The sequence below is a fragment of the Scyliorhinus torazame genome, chromosome 1 (genome assembly GCF_047496885.1).
Source record: "Scyliorhinus torazame isolate Kashiwa2021f chromosome 1, sScyTor2.1, whole genome shotgun sequence".
NCBI lineage: Eukaryota > Metazoa > Chordata > Chondrichthyes > Carcharhiniformes > Scyliorhinidae > Scyliorhinus > Scyliorhinus torazame.
In genome coordinates this window covers 350,627,607-350,645,297 of record NC_092707.1, presented here as the reverse complement: position 1 = coordinate 350,645,297, position 17,691 = coordinate 350,627,607, and the positions used below count along the sequence as shown (strand labels likewise).

General features: G+C 44.7%; 1 protein-coding gene across 11 annotated transcripts in view; it reads right to left on the bottom strand.

The window, feature by feature from the left end:
• The window catches only part of mta3 (metastasis associated 1 family, member 3), a 435,625-nt gene that overhangs the window by 164,914 nt on the left and 253,020 nt on the right, over nucleotides 1-17,691 (bottom strand). The window lies entirely within an intron of this gene.

The following is a 17,691-nucleotide window of genomic DNA, read 5'->3' as shown; positions in this document are numbered from 1 at the left end:
CTGGGGAAAGCGGGCAGCATCATTAAAGCCCCTCCCACCCAGGGTATTCACTCTTTCAACTTCTTCCATCGGGCAGGAGATACAGAAGTCTGAGAACACACGCTAACAGATTCAAAAACTGCTTCTTCCCCATAACTCTTATGGACTGAACTGAATGCTTCACACATCTTTTCTACTGAGTAGTACTGCAATCTGCATGCTCACCTGTTGCCTGTGCCTATGTATTTACATTGTGTATTTATGTATGTTCTATGTTTTTTTTAACATATGGAATGATCTGTCTGGACTGTGTGCAGAACAATACTTTTCACTGTACCTCTGTACACGTGACAAAACAAATCCAGATTGTTTTAGATTGATAAGAGAAAGCTTTGATCTATATTTGAGGATTGTATTCTACCAAATTGCTAAACATATTAATATTGGGGCAATTTAACAATCATGACCCACCAGTGTGACCGTTGCACATATTAATGTGATTAAATGGTTTAGCCTCAGGGAATGCCAGGAATTCAAACTTCAGACATCTGAGACAGACAAGGCCGCCAAACAAAAAATTCACAAAGACATCTGAAATGTGCCTCACGGGAGACTGCTGAGTAAAATAAGGGCCCATGGTTTCATAGATTTCATAGAAGTTACAGTGCAGAAGGAGGCCATTCGGCCCATCGAGTCTGCACCAGCTCTTGGAAAGAGCACCCTACCCAAGGTCAACACCGCCACCCTATCCCCATAACCCAGTAACCCCACCCAACACTAAGGGCAATTTTGGACACTAAGGGCAATTTATCATGGCCAATCCACCTAACCTGCACATCTTTGGACTGTGGGAGGAAACCGGAGCACCCGGAGGAAACCCACGCACACACGGGGAGGATGTGCAGACTCCGCACAGACAGTGACCCAAGCCGGAATCGAACCTGGGACCCTGGAGCTGTGAAGCAATTGTGCTATCCACAAGGCTACCGTGCTGCCCTAGTATTCGAGGTATTCGAGGCAAGGTACTAACATGGATTGACGATTGGCTGTCAGGCAGAGAGTTGGGATAAAAGGTTCTTTTTCGGAATGGCAACCGGTGACGAGTGGTGTCCCGCAGGGTTCAGTGTTGGGGCCACAGCTGTTCTCTTTATATATTAACGGGACTGATGACGGGACTGGGAGCATTCTGGCTAAGTTTGCCGATGATACAAAGATAGGTGGAAGGGTAGGTAGTATGGAGGAGGTGGGATGGCTGCAGAAAGATTTAGACAGTTTAGGAGAGTGGTCCAAGAAATGGCTGATGAAATTCAACGTGGGCAAGTGCGAGGTCTTGCACTTTGGAAAAAAGAATAGAGGCATGGCCTATTTTCTAAACGGTGACAAAATTCATAATGCTGACGTGCAAAGGGACTTGGGAGTCCTAGTCCAGGATTCTCTAAAGGTAAACTTGCAGGTTGAGTCCGTAATTAAGAAAGCAAATGCAATGTTGTCATTCATCTCAAGAGGCTTGGAATATAAAAGCAGGGATGTACTTCTGAAGCTTTATAAAGCATTAGTTAGGCCCCATTTAGAATACTGTGAGCAATTTTGGGCCCCACACCTCAGGAAGGACATACTGGCACTGGCGCGGGTCCAGCGGAGATTCACACGGATGATCCCAGGAATGGTAGGCCTAACATACGATGAACGTCTGAGGATCCTGGGATTATATTCATTGGCGTTTAGGAGGTTGAGGGGAGATCTAATAGAAACTTACAAGATAATGAATGGCTTAGATAGGGTGGATGTAGGGAAGTTGTTTCCATTAGCAGGGGAGACTAGGACCCGGGGGCACAGCCTTAGAATAAAAGGGAGTCACTTTAGAACAGAGATGAGGAGAAATTTCTTCAGCCAGAGAGTGGTGGGTCTGTGGAATTCATTGCCACAGAGGGCGGTGGAGGCCGGGACGTTGAGTGTCTTTAAGACAGAAGTTGATAAATTCTTGATTTCTCAAGGAATTAAGGGCTATGGAGAGAGAGCGGGTAAATGGAGTTGAAATCAGCCATGATTGAATGGTGGAGTGGACACGATGGGCCGAATGGCCTTACTTCCACTCCTATGTCTTATGAAATACAACTATGTAGACACGCTTAATTATATGGTTAATAAAATATATAATTACCAGCTGCCTTTCTTTGGCACCTTGCATCATTCCAAAGAATCTCAACATAAGCTTGAAAAATAACACCTCATCTTTCTATTAGGTTCCTGCAGTCCTCTTGACCATAACAACTTCAAACCATGGCTACAGTTTCCATTCCCTCTGAGAAAGCAGGTGGGATGTTGTTCCCAGAGATGAGGAAAGAGAACAGTTTGATACTTGAGGTGGAAATCCAAGTTGAAACACTACTAGCAGAGTGGTCTGCACCGTCAATCTGCTTTACTTCTTCTACCAGACTCATACGAACATATGAATTAGAGGAGTAGGAGTTGACAACTTGGGCCCTTGATCCTGCTCTACAATCCAGTAAGATCATGGCTGCTCTCATTGTAACCTCAGTCCCGGGCCATAGGAGTCTGCTCCACCTTGCCAGATTTTCCATATTTCCTTTTCTATCTATTCTCTTCAGTTGCTCACACACACTCTGTCTGGATCCTGTGCATGCACTTTGCACCTTTAATATCTCTCTTGTCTTCTGTTAACATCACTTCCAGTATTTAACTGTCTCTGGTTCTTCCCAGAAGAATTTGCAGGTCAACCCATCTCTTTTCCTGTGAGTGTTTTTGTTCCCCCCACCCTTATTTCAATCCTTTTTAAATGCTGTTATTCTGTAACATCTTCTAGTCTTGAAGAAGTGACATGGGGCTTTTCATAGTAACTTCATTGCAGTGTTAATGTAAGCTTACTTGTGACAATAAAAAGATTATTATTTAGACCTGAAATAGCTGGTCCTCAAAAAATTCTCAGTGGGTTTGTCAAACATGATTTCCCTTTCATAAATCCATGTTGACTTTGTCGAATCACGTTGCTGTTTTCTAAGTGTCGTTATCACATCCTTTACAACAAACTAGTGTATTTCCCCTACTACTAATGTTAGGCAAACCAGTCTTTAATTCCTGGTTTTCTCTCTCCCTCCTTCTTTAAATAGTGGGGTTATATTTGCCACCCTCTAATCTGCTGGATCTGTCCCAGAATCTACAGAATTTTGGAAGCTGACAACCAACACTATTTCCATGGCCACCACCTTTCGTAGATTATCAGACCCTGGGGATTTATAGGCTTTCAGTCCTATTAATTTTTACAGCACTAGTTTTTTTACTACTATTAATTTCCTTCAATTCCTCCTTCTCAGTAGAGTCTTGCTTCTCTAGCATTTCTGGAAAGTTATTTATATCTTCTTCTGTGAAGACAGAACAAAAGCAGTTATCCTCAGGTTTGCTACTTTTTCTAGCAACTTTATATTACTCCTCTTTCGATCTAATACAAGCCTTAATTTCTTTTGTTAGCCTTGGTTGGGCCACTTTGCCTGTTCTGGTTTTGTGCTAGAAATGAATGTATAACTGTCTCAATGCATGCATTAATTCCTTAAATATTAGCCACTGCCTATCCACCGTTGTGCCTTTCAATGAAGTTACCCAATCTTTTGCAGCCAACTCATCACTCATACCATTGCAGTTTCTGTTGCAAAATTAAGTACAGAATGCAGATTTGAATCACTAGTTTGCATATGACCTTTTAGTCCAATGTTAGCTGAAACAAGCGAAATCATCAGAAACTGTACTCTGAATGCCTCATAGATAAACCACTACAATTAAATATAAACACTAAGTTGACCGTTAAACATTTCCCAAACTAATTATTTTGAAAGCGTATTTGAAATTAATTCTTAAATTGCACTGAGGGTCATTTCTATATTTTTTAGGACAGCACAATCCCTGAATAAAAGGTACGGCGGAAACCAGAAATTAGTTTCTACTTGAGGAAATCAATTTGTTCTTTTCCCCTCTTCTACATCAATTACAGAAAGTCATGAGAGAAGGAAGTGTCACACCCTTTCAAAGTGCAAGGTAATATGGAATTCATTATTAACACAAAGAAATATATTTTTAGTTTAGTTCAATGTGACAATAACGGATGTCTTTCAGTTGAATAAAACATTATCTTTAGGAGTTTTTTTAAATTAGCACTACAGTTTGCACAGAATTTTAATGCGTTCAGGACAACACCAGCACAATATCACTTTTCAATGGAATTTGATATACTTAATGCAAAAGGCCTGAATTTAAAAAAGTTTTGCTTTTAAATAGTAACTCCCACGACCTCCTCCACCAGGGTCTCCAGTAAAGTGTTTGGTTTTCAATTGCCCATTATTAGGATAATCATTGCTAACTCTGCTCTCCTCCTCATCGCACCTCTCCCCATTCCCGCCAATCTTCTAATTTACCCGCTGCAAACTATGGACGCTAATTTACCCGCTGCAAACTATGGACGCAACAACGGTCATGCATTTGGTTTTCATTATGGGAGCATCTCCCATCCTGGAGGCTTACTATAGAGAAGAGGCTTAATCAGATCGGCCATACAAATATTGTGGCTACGACAGCAGGATGGAGGGAATTTTCTGGCGAATAACTCATCTCCTGACTCCGTTAATCCAATTAAAGAAACTGGGAGACTATCAGAGCTGATGCCCCCAGATAGCAACCATTATACAAACACAGATCAATAACAGCCAAGGGGAAATTGACGTTAACATTTACATATCAACTTGGGAGCCAGAGACATCCCACCTGGATTGTTCCAGTCATGGAAAAAACATCATGATGAGTGAGTTTGTTTGGGCCAAGGCAGGAACCAGGATGAAGAGATGCGAAGCATCTACCATCCAAATAGAATGTCTCCAGGAAATATATTGTTGAGTAATAAAAAGGCCAAAACATTAGGGTCTTGCACTACACACAGCAATAAGAGACAGGAAGGATCAACTTGATTCATGGATCAACAGCTCGCACTGGAAAGGCCAACTGCATGGGGAGTTGTAAGTATCAGCCAGGTCTGAAGGATATTGGACTAAGGGTACCAAGGAAATTCTGAGGGGGGGTTTGGTTTAACCGATTAAGGTTTGGGTAGAAACATAGGGTTTTGCCTGTGATTTTTCAGTGGGGGCTTTAGTTAATAAATCATGGTTTTGAATGTTGTGTGGCATCATTATTCTAGTTTAAAGCTCTTGTCATTTGAGTGTTTTTTTTTGTTAATAAACATGTTTGTGGTTGAGCCTAAAACCCTGCGTCCGTGTCGGTTTGTTCTTTATAAAAATTGTGAAGTCAAGAACTGGCAGTAAGGGTAAATAAGAGCGTGCACTTCTCACAAACATGCACTGCAGCAACTAACCAAGACTCTTTCCATAGCACCTTCCAAACCCACAGCCTCTGTCATCTCAAAGAGCAAGGGTAACAAACCCATGGGAACACCCCCATCTGCAAGTACCCCACGCGCGATCCGTGCCTTCACATCACACATCATCCTGACTTATCATTCATTCAGACTCAAAAACAGCTTCTTCCCCACTGTTACCAGACTCCTAAACAACCCTCTTATGGACTGACCTCATTAACACTACACCCCTGTATGCTTCACCCATTGCCGGTGTTATCCAGTTACATTGTGTGCCTTGTGTTGCCCTATTATGTATTTTCTTTTATTTCCTTTTCTTTTGATGTACTTAATGATCTGTTGAGCTGCTCGCAGAAAAATACTTTCCACTGTACCTTGGTACATGTGACAATAAACAAATCCAATTCAATCCAATCCCAGTTAACTGAACGGCCATGCTGTAGCAGCAGGATATAGGTATGTCACTGACAATTATTTTTAATGACAGAATGAAAAAAAACATGTTTGTTCCAGAAGGGGCTTAACATAAAGGTACTTTAAAAAATATTAATCAATTGGCAGGAAACGTTTGTTGATCCACACTTCAACAATTAATTCAGCTGGATCTATATGCGCTTACTCAATACAATTCCGTCAAGGCTTCTTTCAGCAAATAGTATGAGATCCACCAATCCACACAGATGTTTGTTGAAAGTAACCTTTTCAAATCGCTGCCTGCTGATAGACCCAGTAAAGTACGCCACTGTTATTCTTAGAATTTCAGTTGCTACTTATTTTCATTAGTCTGTCTGTACTTCACATCAAATGATTCAGAACACCACATCCCAACATCCTTCCACAGAAAGGTTAAACATAAAAAATAAATGAAGAATTCACTAATTAATTTTTTGACTGAAGCTCAAGACTTATTAATTAGCTCAAGTTGCTATTAACTTTGCTGATAACTTTCAAACTGTAAAGTAGAAGAGCTCTCTGCTTCTGTGCTCATCAACCATGATTGTCCTCCCAAACATTTTAATAGGTTGATAGAGAAACATGAAAGCAAAGTTACAACTATGGTTGTTTTCTTGTTTTGCATAGCTAGTAGAGGTACATAATTGCTTTTGATAACAAGGCAATTAAAACACTTCACTCATTCCAGGTATAATCTTTCTCATATTAGGGACAAAATGGCAGGTTCTATATGGTGTGAATTTTCAGTTTGATTGTAAACTCAAGAATCAATGTGCAAAATACTGTAAATGCTTCTGTTCACTCTATAGTTTGACAGCACAAACTTCACTCATCTTCACATGGTCATTGGATACACATATGGACGATAAGGGAATAGTGTAGATGGGCTTTAGAGTGGTTTCACAGGTCGCCGCAACATCGAGGGCCGAAGGGCCTGTACTGCGCTGTAATGTTCTATGTTCTATCTTGATATTTTACACAAAGGATAAATATGAATTTGCACACATATAAAATAGATTGAAGCTGCTTTCTAAAGCATTAACAAGTTTTTCGATAGCTAAATCATTCTGTAAGGTATAAAAATTATATATATTTGCAGTAGACAGAAAATGAATGATAATAACTCACAATAATGAAAGCATTCCAAGAGCTAGGAATCAAAAGGCAGGGTGATTAGAGCAGACATGAAATCATGTTTATTAGGAGAAAGCACGAGGGATTATGCAAGTAAAAATAGCGAAGAGGCTAATAGTACTCGTCATTATTTATATGTAAATGGTACAGTAGCGTCTAGCAAGGAAATAATGCATGGTTAATCATAGGTATCCAAAAGGAACTGTCCAAGTTGCACCACTGTTAGATTTGTGAAAATAGCATTTTGATGTGTGCCGCATTGAATGTTCTGTAGTTGCTGCATTTGCAGGGTAGACTTAAACTAAACTTGCTACAGAAAACTGAGTTGTTGTTTCAAGTATCCTTTTAACAACATGATAGTTTTTACTCACTGCTAATCAACACGGGCAGCACGGTAGCATTGTGGATAGCACAATTGCTTCACAGCTCCAGGGTCACAGGTTCGATTCCGGCTTGGGTCAACTGTCTGTGCGGAGTCTGCACATCCTCCCCGTGTGCGCGTGGGTTTCCTCTGGGTGCTCCGGTTTCCTCCCACAGTCCAAAGATGTGCAGGTTAGGTGGATTGGCTATGCTAAATTGCCCTTAGTGTCCAAAATTTCCCTTAGTGTTGGGTGGGGTTACTGGGTTATGGGGACAGGGATGAAGTGTGGACCTTGGGTAGGGTGCTCTATCCAAGAGCTGGTGCAGACTCGATGGGCCGAATGGCCTCCTTCTGCACTATAAATTCTATGAAAAATGACTAACTAACAACCCTGGCACTAAAAAAAAATAACTATTACAAGGATGGATTCTCATTTCTTCAGGTATCAATTGTTGTTGGAGATGTCAGGCCAGTTAGCTTAACTTCGGTAGGAGGGAAGATGCTGGAATCTATCATCAAGGAAGAAAGAGCGAGGCACCTGGATGGAAATTGTCCCATTGGACAGACGGAGCATGGGTTCATAAAGGGCAGGTCGTGCCTAACTAATTTAGTGGAATTTTTTGAGGACATTACCAGTGCGGTAGACAACGGGGAGCCAATGAATGTGGTACATACCAGTGCGGTAGACAACGGGGAGCCAATGAATGTGGTATATCTGGATTTCCAGAAAGCTTTTGACTGGGACTAGTACTCGTTGGAATTTAGAAGGATGCGGGGGAATCTTATAGAAACATATAAAATTATGAAGGGAGTAGATAGGATAGATGTGGGCAGGTTGTTTCCACTGGCGGGTGAAAGCAGAACTAGGGGGCTTAGCCTCAAAATAAGGGGAAGTAGAATTAGGACTGAGCTTAGGAGGAACTTCTTCATCCAAAGGGTTGTGAATCTATGGAATTCCCTGCCCAGTGAAGCAGTTGAGGCTCCTTCATTAAATGTTTTCAAGATAAAGATTGATAGTTTTTTGAAGAATAAAGGTTATGGTGTTCAGGCGGGAAAGTGAAGCCGGGTCCACAAAAGATAGGCCATGATCTCATTGAACGATGGAGCAGGCTTGAAGGGCCAGATGGCCTACTCCTGCTCCTCGTTCTTATGTCAAATTTTAAGTTGAAACTTTTCCTTTCTGTCCCTTTTTACACTCTCTCCGATAATAACAAGCTTTCTTTCCCTCAGTTTATACCCGATTTGACATTGAATTCACCCACTCTAATTTAATCTCCTTTCTTTGTCCTTGTATGCTCTATTTCTCAATCCTACAATTTGACTGGTTGAGTGACTACATGGTTGCTTGTTCATTCATTCAGGTTCCAGATGCCCTGCTTTCCTCACCGGATCATCATCAGCTAACAATTTCAACATCAGTGATGGCTACAGTGTTTTGAGCTGATGAGAGCAGATGCCCAGCTACACCGAAATCTAGCCATTATTAGCTTTCAGAGGGTACAAAGTTGACTAATCAGTTGATTTCCAGGCATCAGAAATTCAGATCTTAAGGAAATTGGGCTTGTTTTCTTTTGACAAATGATTTTCATAATTGAAGTTAAGAGTACAGGTAAATGCATGTGTGGTACGTATTCAATACAATTTAAGTTCATCAACTGAATATGTATATTCATGACTGTCAAGTATTGGGAAAATACTATGACCAGAGCTTCGAACGTTAGGTGGATTGGCCATGATAAATTGCCCTGAAATATGCAAAAGGTTAGGTGGGGTTACTGGGATAGGGTGGGGGCATGGACCTAGGTAGGGTGCTCTTCCAGAGCGTCAATGCAGACTCGATAGGCCGAATGGCCTCCTTCTGCACTGTAGGGATTCTATAGTGCTATGGTTATGGCAGCTAATAATAATAGAGTGGAAACTGCTGATGTAAAAGCTTCAAGAATTGGGTCCACCAGTTAACTTGTTATGCACCTGGACCTCCGGTGGTGGCATGTGGAAGGAGGTCGCATACAATGTAGCTCCCACCAGAGTCCTTTGTTTCTGGCCCCTACATCCTGGTTCCCGGGGGTAATTTGTGGACAGACCCGTCTCATTTGATAGCCTTTTACAGGAAGATGTCAAAGACGTGCAAAATGAATACCGGAAAGAAGGTTAGGAGCGGTAGCCCTTCAGAGGAGTTGGGAAAGGTGCAAAGTCCGGTGGGAACAAAGATGGCGGAGGCATGCTCGCCAGGTGGGGCTGCACCTATTACATTGGATAAGCTGGCGGAGGTAATGGTGGTCGAATTTGAAAGACAATTTGGCAAGCATTTTGAGAGGCAAGGGAGTTAGATGATGGAGACCATCAAATAATTGGTGGAGGACACGTTGGGCCCGATAGAAGGAGGTATTGGGAAAGACCTCTGAGACAATGCGGGAGCATAGTGAGGTGCTGAAGGAGACACTGTTGCAACACAGTGACCAGATAGAACATAGAACATTACAGCGCAGTACAGGCCCTTCGGCCCTCAATGTTGCGCCGACCTGTGAAACCAATCTAAAGCCCATCTAATATCATCCATATGTTTATCCAATGACTATTTAAATGCCCCTTAACGTTGGCGAGTCCCTGTTGCAGGCAGGGCATTCCACGCCCTTACTGCTCTGAGTAAAGAACCTTCCTGACATCTGTCCAATATCTATCTCCCCTCAATTTAAAGCTATGTCCCCTCGTGCTAGCCATCACCATCCGAGGAAAAAGGCTCTCACTGTCCACCCTATCTAATCCTCTGATCATCTTGTATGCCTCAATTAAGTCACCTCTTAACTGTTAAGTAATGGGTTAAGAGACATTGCAATTAGTTGTCTCATTTATGTTAAGTATCCATTAATTGACACTGATATGTAAAGGGGCTTCAGGTGGCCTCTGTCAGGTGGCGTGTTGTTAAGAGTTTTGTGCAGAGGCTGTGGAAGTGAAATAAATGGTGTTTGGTGAAAAGGAACAAGAACTTTAGACTCTTCATTTCACAGCAACTAAAACGTCTAACAATGGTAGCAGAGGATGGTTGCTGTGCAAATGTGAAGGTTTGAAAGATACAACTTTCCCTGATCAAACCAAGGAGTGAGTGAGAAGAAAAAAAAAAGATACATGGCTGAACCCAGGATAAAGATATGACTATCCTCCCTCATTTTCTGAAAGGAAATCGTACGACCAATGGAGAAGTGCAGTAGTTATGTGGACTAAAGTAACTGCTTTGGGAAAGAGAAAACAAGGTATGGCATTGGCTCTTTCTCTACCATATGGCAGTAAAATCCGAAACAAAGTGCTTTCTGAGCTGGAATTGGAAGAGTTAAGACTCAGAAGAAGGTCTGGAGATTTTATTACATTATATGGATAAGATCTATAAGAAAGATGACGTGTTAAGTGCGTATGAAGCATGGTCGGATTTTGATAGGTTCCGGAAAATGGAGGATATCTCCATGGAAGACTATATAATGGAATTTGGCAGACTATATAAAAGGCTGCAGAAACACAATCTGGAATTTCCACAGTCTGTGTTGGCCTTTAAATTACTTGACTGTGCTAGAGTGAGCAACATGGATAGGCTCCTGGTTTTGACAGGAGTTCAGTTTACTGATAAGGATACCTTATTCGAACAGATGACAAAAGCTTTACAAAAGTTTCTGGGGATACATTCGATTCGATGGCTCTGATGACCCAAATAGGTCAGCCTGCAATAAGGCAGAATATGGAAGATACACTAGTAATAGGATGGCAAAATCGTATGGCTACGAACAGGGCTCAAGACTATAGACGGAGACCGAGACAAGGAAATTATGAAGACAGAAACCCAGTTAGAACCTACAATAGGAAGATGAACCCCAGAAATGCACGGGGCATGATAAATCGATGTTTTCGATGTGACTCTCAATACCATTATGCTTTCAACCGTCCAACTCGTTATGATAGAGTGTTTGAAGCGACACATGACACGGAAGAGTCAGAAGAGGAAAAAGATAGTGACCAGAAAGAAGGCATTGTCCTATTGACAAGCAGTTTTACGCCGGTAATGAGGGTGTTGGTTGCAGAATCCTTCAACTGTGCTGTATTGGACAGTGGCTGCACATCTACTGTGTGTGGAATTGACTGGTTAAAATGCTACCTGGACTCTTTGAATGCTGAAAATCGTAACAAGGTTAAGGAATTTGAAAGTTCCACAAGTTTCAGGTTTGGGGATGATAATACTCTGAAGTCGCTGAAAAGAGTGGTGATCCCTTGCAATATTGCCGGAGTGAATCATTTCATTAGCACGGATGTTGTATCAAGTGAGATACCTTTGCTTCTGAGCAGACCATTGATGAAGAAAGCACACATGAAACTGGATAAGGAACAGGATAAGGCAACAGTTTTTGGAAAGGCGGTGGACTTACAATTTACACAGTCGGGACACTATTGTATTCCATTACTGACAAATAATTTTTCAAGTAGAGTGGTTAAGGATGTGTTAATGGCAGTTGAAAATGGGACTTTAGCTGATAAAAAGCTTGTGGTATTAAAACTGCATAGGCAATTTGCACATCCGTCTCCTCGGAGGCTGAAAAATGTATTAAAGGATGCAGGGGTAAGGGATGACGACTATACTAAACTGATAGAACAGGTTAGTGACCGCTGTGAAGTTTGTAGGAAGTACAGAAGGACACCAGCACGACCGATAGTAACCCTACCGTTGGCCAGGGATTTTAACGACATTGTGGCCATGGACCTTAAGATCTGGGATAAAGCAAATAATAGTTATTTTGCATTTTGTAGATTTAGCAACCAGATTTAGTCAATCAACGATTGTACGAAGTAAAGAAAAGAGTAATTCTGGATCAAATCATGGAAAAATGGATAAGGACAGGAATGGGTCCACCGGCAAAATTCCTTACGGACAATGGGGGAGAATTTGCTAATGATGAGTTTAGGGATATGTGTGAAAACATGAATATCAGAGTTATGAATACGGCTGCAGAAAGCCCATTTAGTAATGGTGTCTGTGAAAGAAATCAGGCTGTCATCGATGACATGCTTCGGAGAATTTTGGCAGATCGACCAAATTGCAGGCTAAATTCAGCTTTAGCATGGGCAGTACATGCAAATAATTCATTGCAGATGGTTGGGGGCTATAGTCCTTATCAATTAGTGTTTGCTAGAAATCCTAAAATTCCGTCCATTTTGGATGACCAGCCTCTAGCTTGGGAGGGGACTACAATTAGCTCTGGTTTTGCTGAACATTTAAATGCATTACATAGCAGTAGAAAAGCTTTTTTGGAAGCAGAAGTCTCTGAAAGAATTCGCAGAGCTTTAAGACATAACGTACGGCCATCAGATGCCGTTTTTCAGCAAGGAGACATGGTATACTATAAGAGAGATAATTCTAATGAATGGAAAGGCCCAGGGAAGATCATAGGCATAGATGGCAAAACAATTATTTTGTAACATGGTAATCAAACTGTTCGGGTCCATTCATCAAGGATAATGGGTACAGATTACAAATATCCAAATTTAGACAGAGCAGACAGACATGACGGGGAACCAGAGTCATCTGGTACGCATGTGTTACAGAACTATGAGGACCAATTAACTGATATAGACAGGGTTTCTGTGGAGGAACACAACACTTCTGGTGAATTAAAACAGGCCATTTTTCCGAAAGGGCAACTGCCAGAAGTTGGTACAAAAGTGCCATACTTGCCTGAAGGATCTAGTCAATGGAAGGATGCAACTGTTATTAGTAGAGCAGGGAAGGCCACTGGAAAGTATAAACATTGGTTGAATGTACAGCATTTAGGGGAAGGAGTCAAGACAATGGATTGGGAAAACGAAGTTCAAAAATGGAGGGCACAGAAACGCAGTGCCAGTTTAGATAGTACATTGGATAGTGAACAGGTCCGCAGGAAAAGGTCGAGAACTATTGAAAGGACATCCCACAGCAGAAGGGAAAGATCAAGCAGTAGCAGTACAGAACGAGATACCAGGCGGGAGAGGGGACGTAGTTTGTCAAGATCTCGGAACATGAGTAAGACTACGAATACTAATAGGAGTAGAAGCCCACATGCACGTGAGATTTTGGTAGCTTCAAATAAATTAGATGAAAAAGTTATTAAAGAAGTTAAACAGCAAGAATTGCATAGTTGGAGTGAATTTGGGGTATACACGGAAGTACCGGACAGGGGACAAAGAGCTCTATCCCACAGATGGATTTGCACGGAAAAGGTTCTTCCGGATGGAACTTATAAGGCAAAGGCCAGGCTTGTGGCAAGGGGATTTGAAGAAAACTTAGAAGATCAGGATTTAAGGGTAGATTCACCGACAGCAGGAAAGGTTATTTTAAAGATCTTCTTGGCTCTATTAGCCACAAAGGCATGGGAATGCAAATCTATAGATATAAAAGCTGCCTTTTTGCAGGGGCATCAGCTCCAGAGAGAAATTTTTCTCCGTCCTCCTAAAGAAGCAGCTAACACAGAAGGGGTACTCTGGAAGTTGAACAAATGTGTATATGGATTAAATGATGCATCTAGAGTCTGGTATTTTTCCGTAAGGTCAGTTTTGTTAAAGTTAGGCTGTTACCAGTTGAAAGCAGATCCTGCAATGTTTTACTGGCACTATAAAGGAAATCTTTCTGGCATTTTTATGATGCATGTCGATGATTTTTTGTGGGGTAGGACTAGTGTTTTGAAGCTATTGTAATCTCTGGTTTGAGGAAAGAATTCAGGGTTGGAAGTCAGGCTTCCGGTGCATTTAAATATATTGGACTGGAAATTGGACAGACTAAGTTAGGGGCAATGTTACGTCAGCAATCTTATTTGGAAAGCATCACCCCAATAGCAATTAGTCGTGGCCGAGTTTCACAAAAAGACGCAATGGTTTCAAAGATTAAAAAAAGAGCAACTGTGAAGTTTAATTGGGCAACTGAACTGGTTAGGTAGACAGACTAGACCGGACGTGAGTTTTGATGTCTTAGAGTTGAGTGCAAAAATGAATGATCCCAAAGTGGAAGACGTAATAAGAGCAAATAAAGTGTTGGCCAAACTAAAAATGCAGGAGTGTGTTTTGAAGTTCCCGGTTTTAGGTGACCTTAAGCACTTGAAACTTATAGTTTATAGTGATGCGTCCTACGCAAATTTATGTGATGGGGTTTCAAGCGCAGGAGGTTTTATAATTTTCCTTTTGGGGAACAATGGTAAATGTTGCCCACTTGTGTGGGAAACAAAGAAAATAAGGAGAGTGGTAAAAAGCACTTTGGCTGCTGAGACGTTAAGCCTTGTAGAGGCGGTGGATATGGCTTTTTATAGAAGTATGATATTGACAGAAATTTTGGGATTAGGGGATTTGGGTAATATACCTATTGACTGTCACATTGACAATAAATCCCTGTGGGGAAATGTGCACTCTATAAAAAGTGTCAATGAAAAGAGGTTATGGATAGACATCGCAAGTTTGAAGCAGATGTTGGATAGAGGGGAAATAACAAAAATTAAATGGGTCGACAGGAGCTATCAACTGTCAGATTGTTTTACGAGTTCACAGAAACTTTTGGATATTGTTAATGAAGGGAGCTTGTTTCTGTGACTTTTTTTTTTCTCTCTCGTCCAAACAAAAAATAAATCATGTGTGTGTTTTTGAGTTTCTTGAAATTTTGTTTTCACCTAATTATTTTTTTTCCAAGGAAGGGGGAGACTGTTAAGTAATGGGTTAAGAGACATTGCAATTAGTTGTCTCATTTATGTTAAGTATCCATTAATTGACACTGATATGTAAAGGGGCTTCAGGTGGCCTCTGTCAGGTGGTGCGTTGTTAAGAGTTTTGTGCAGAGGTTGTGGAGGTGAAATAAATGGTGTTTGGTGAAAAGGAACAAGAACCTTAGACTCTTCATTTCACAGCAACTAAAACGTCTAACATTAACCTTCTTCTCTCTAACGAAAACAGCCTTAAGTCCCTCAGCCTTTCCTCATAAGGTCTTCCCTCCATACCAGGCAACATCCTGGTAAATCTCCTTTGCACCCTTTCCAATGCTTCCACATCCTTCTTATAATGCGACGACCAGAACTGCACGCAATGCTCCAAATGCGGCCGCACCAGAGGTTTGTACAGCTGCAACATGACCTCATGGCTCTCATTGGAAGCTGAGCTGCTGATGGTGAAGGACAGGAACAAGGACCTGAGGTCTACGTTCAAGGACCTGGAGATTAGGTCGAGGGGTTGCCGGAGGGAGTTGAGGGCCCAAAGCTGACTGAGTACTTTGCTGCGATGTTCGCAAAGTTGTTGGGGGGGGGGGGGGGGGGGAGAGAAGAGAGAAAGAGGATCGAGTTCCCACCCACTGACTGGACAGGGCCAACTGGTCATTCCAGATGAAGCCGCGGGTGAATGAGCCATCACAAGCGGTGATAGTGTGCTTTCATAGCTATCGGATGAAGGAGAGGGTCCTGAACTGGGCCAAAGAAAATCAAGGGCTGCGGTGGAAAGGCAACAGTATTGAAATATACCAGCAGAGTTGGCTAAGAAGCATGTGGCCTTCAACAGGGCGAAGTCAGCGCTGTATAAGAGCGGTATGCATTTTGTTGTGGTGCACCCGCACCATCCCAGGGATCATGTCTTTGAGACGATGGAGGAAGCAGGAGCTTTCATTAAAGCACCAGGTCTTGGAGTGAACAGAGGGGGTTTGAATGGGACTTTGATGATGGCTGGGAAAGGACTGTTTGGGGATGTAGTATTGTTTTTCTTTTTTGTATATAGATATAGTTGATTGAAATTTATGATTCTGTATTGAGGGAGTTTATATTTTAGGGAGGGGGGGGGGGTTGCTGAGGGAGTTGGGGGCAAGGATTAAGGTAGGAATCAGAGTAGTTTGTGGCCCAAAATGGAGGATGGGGATGTTAATGGGTTTGGGTTTCAGTTATTTCTTTGCAGAGGGAGGGAGTTTTGATTCTTTTCTGTAATTCATTTGATGTTGGCCCTGGCCGGGGGGGATGGGAAAGAGAGAGAGAGAGAGAGAGAAGTACCTCACCAGCAGGCAGAAGTTGGCTAGTGAACTGGAGCGAGGTGGCGGGAGAGGCTCTGGCCTTTCGGACCCGCTTATGCAGATTTCGATAAGCCTAGAATGTGTGAATGGGGAGGGGGAGGGAGGGAGGGAGAGGGAGGGAGGGGGAGGGAGGGAGGGAGGGAGGGAGGGGGGAGGGAGGAGGGAGGGAGGGGGGGAGGGGAGAGGGAGGGAGGGAGGGGGGGAGGGGAGAGGGAGGGAGGGAGGGGGGAGGGGAGAGGGAGGGGGAGGGAGGGAGGGAGGGGAGGGAGGGAGGGGGGGAGGGAGGGGGGGAGGGGGGGAGGGAGGGGGGAGGGAGGGGGGGGAGGGGGGGGAGGGGGGGAGGGAGGGGGGGGAGGGGGGGGGAGGGGGGGAGGGAGGGGGGGGAGGGAGGGGGGGAGGGAGGGGGGGAGGGAGGGGGGGAGGGAGGGGGGGAGGGGGGGGGGGGGAGGAGGGAGGGGGGAGGGAGGGGGGAGGGGGAGGGAGGGGGGAGGGGGGGAGGGAGGGGGGAGGGAGGGAGGGGGGAGGGAGGGAGGGAGGGAGGGAGGGGGGAGGGAGGGAGGGAGGGGGGAGGGAGGGGGGAGGGAGGGAGGGAGGGAGGGGGGAGGGGGGGGGAGAGAGGGGGGAGGGAGGGAGGGGGGGGAGGGAGGGAGGGGGGGAGGGAGGGAGGGGGGGGAGGGGGGGGGGAGAGGGAGGGGGGGAGAGGGAGGGGGGGGGAGGGAGGGGGGGAGGGGGGAGGGGGGGAGGGAGGGAGGGAGGGGGGAGGGAGGGAGGGAGGGAGGGAGGGAGGGAGGGAGGGAGGGAGGGAGGGAGGGAGGGAGGGAGGGGGGGGAGGGGGGAGGGAGGGAGGGGGGGGGAGGGGGGGAGGGAGGGAGGGGGGGGAGGGGGGAGGGAGGGAGGGGGGGGAGGGGGGAGGGAGGGGGGGAGGGGGGGAGGGAGGGAGGGGGGGGAGGGAGGGAGGGAGGGGGGGGAGGGAGGGAGGGAGGGGGGGGAGGGAGGGAGGGGGGAGGGGGGGGGAGGGAGGGAGTGGGGGAGGGGGGGGGAGGGAGGGAGTGGGGGAGGGGGGGGGGAGGGAGGGAGGGGGGGGAGGGGGGAGGGAGGGAGGGGGGGAGGGGGGAGGGAGGGAGGGGGGGAGGGAGGGAGGGAGGGGGAAGGGAGGGAGGGGGGGAAGGGAGGGAGGGGGGGAAGGGAGGGGGGGGAGGGGGGGGGAGGGAGGGAGGGGGGGAGGGGGGGGGAGGGAGGGAGGGGGGGAGGGGGGGAGGGAGGGAGGGGGGGAGGGAGGGAGGGGGGAAGGGAGGGAGGGGGGGAAGGGAGGGAGGGGGGGAAGGGAGGGAGGGGGGGGAGGGAGGGAGG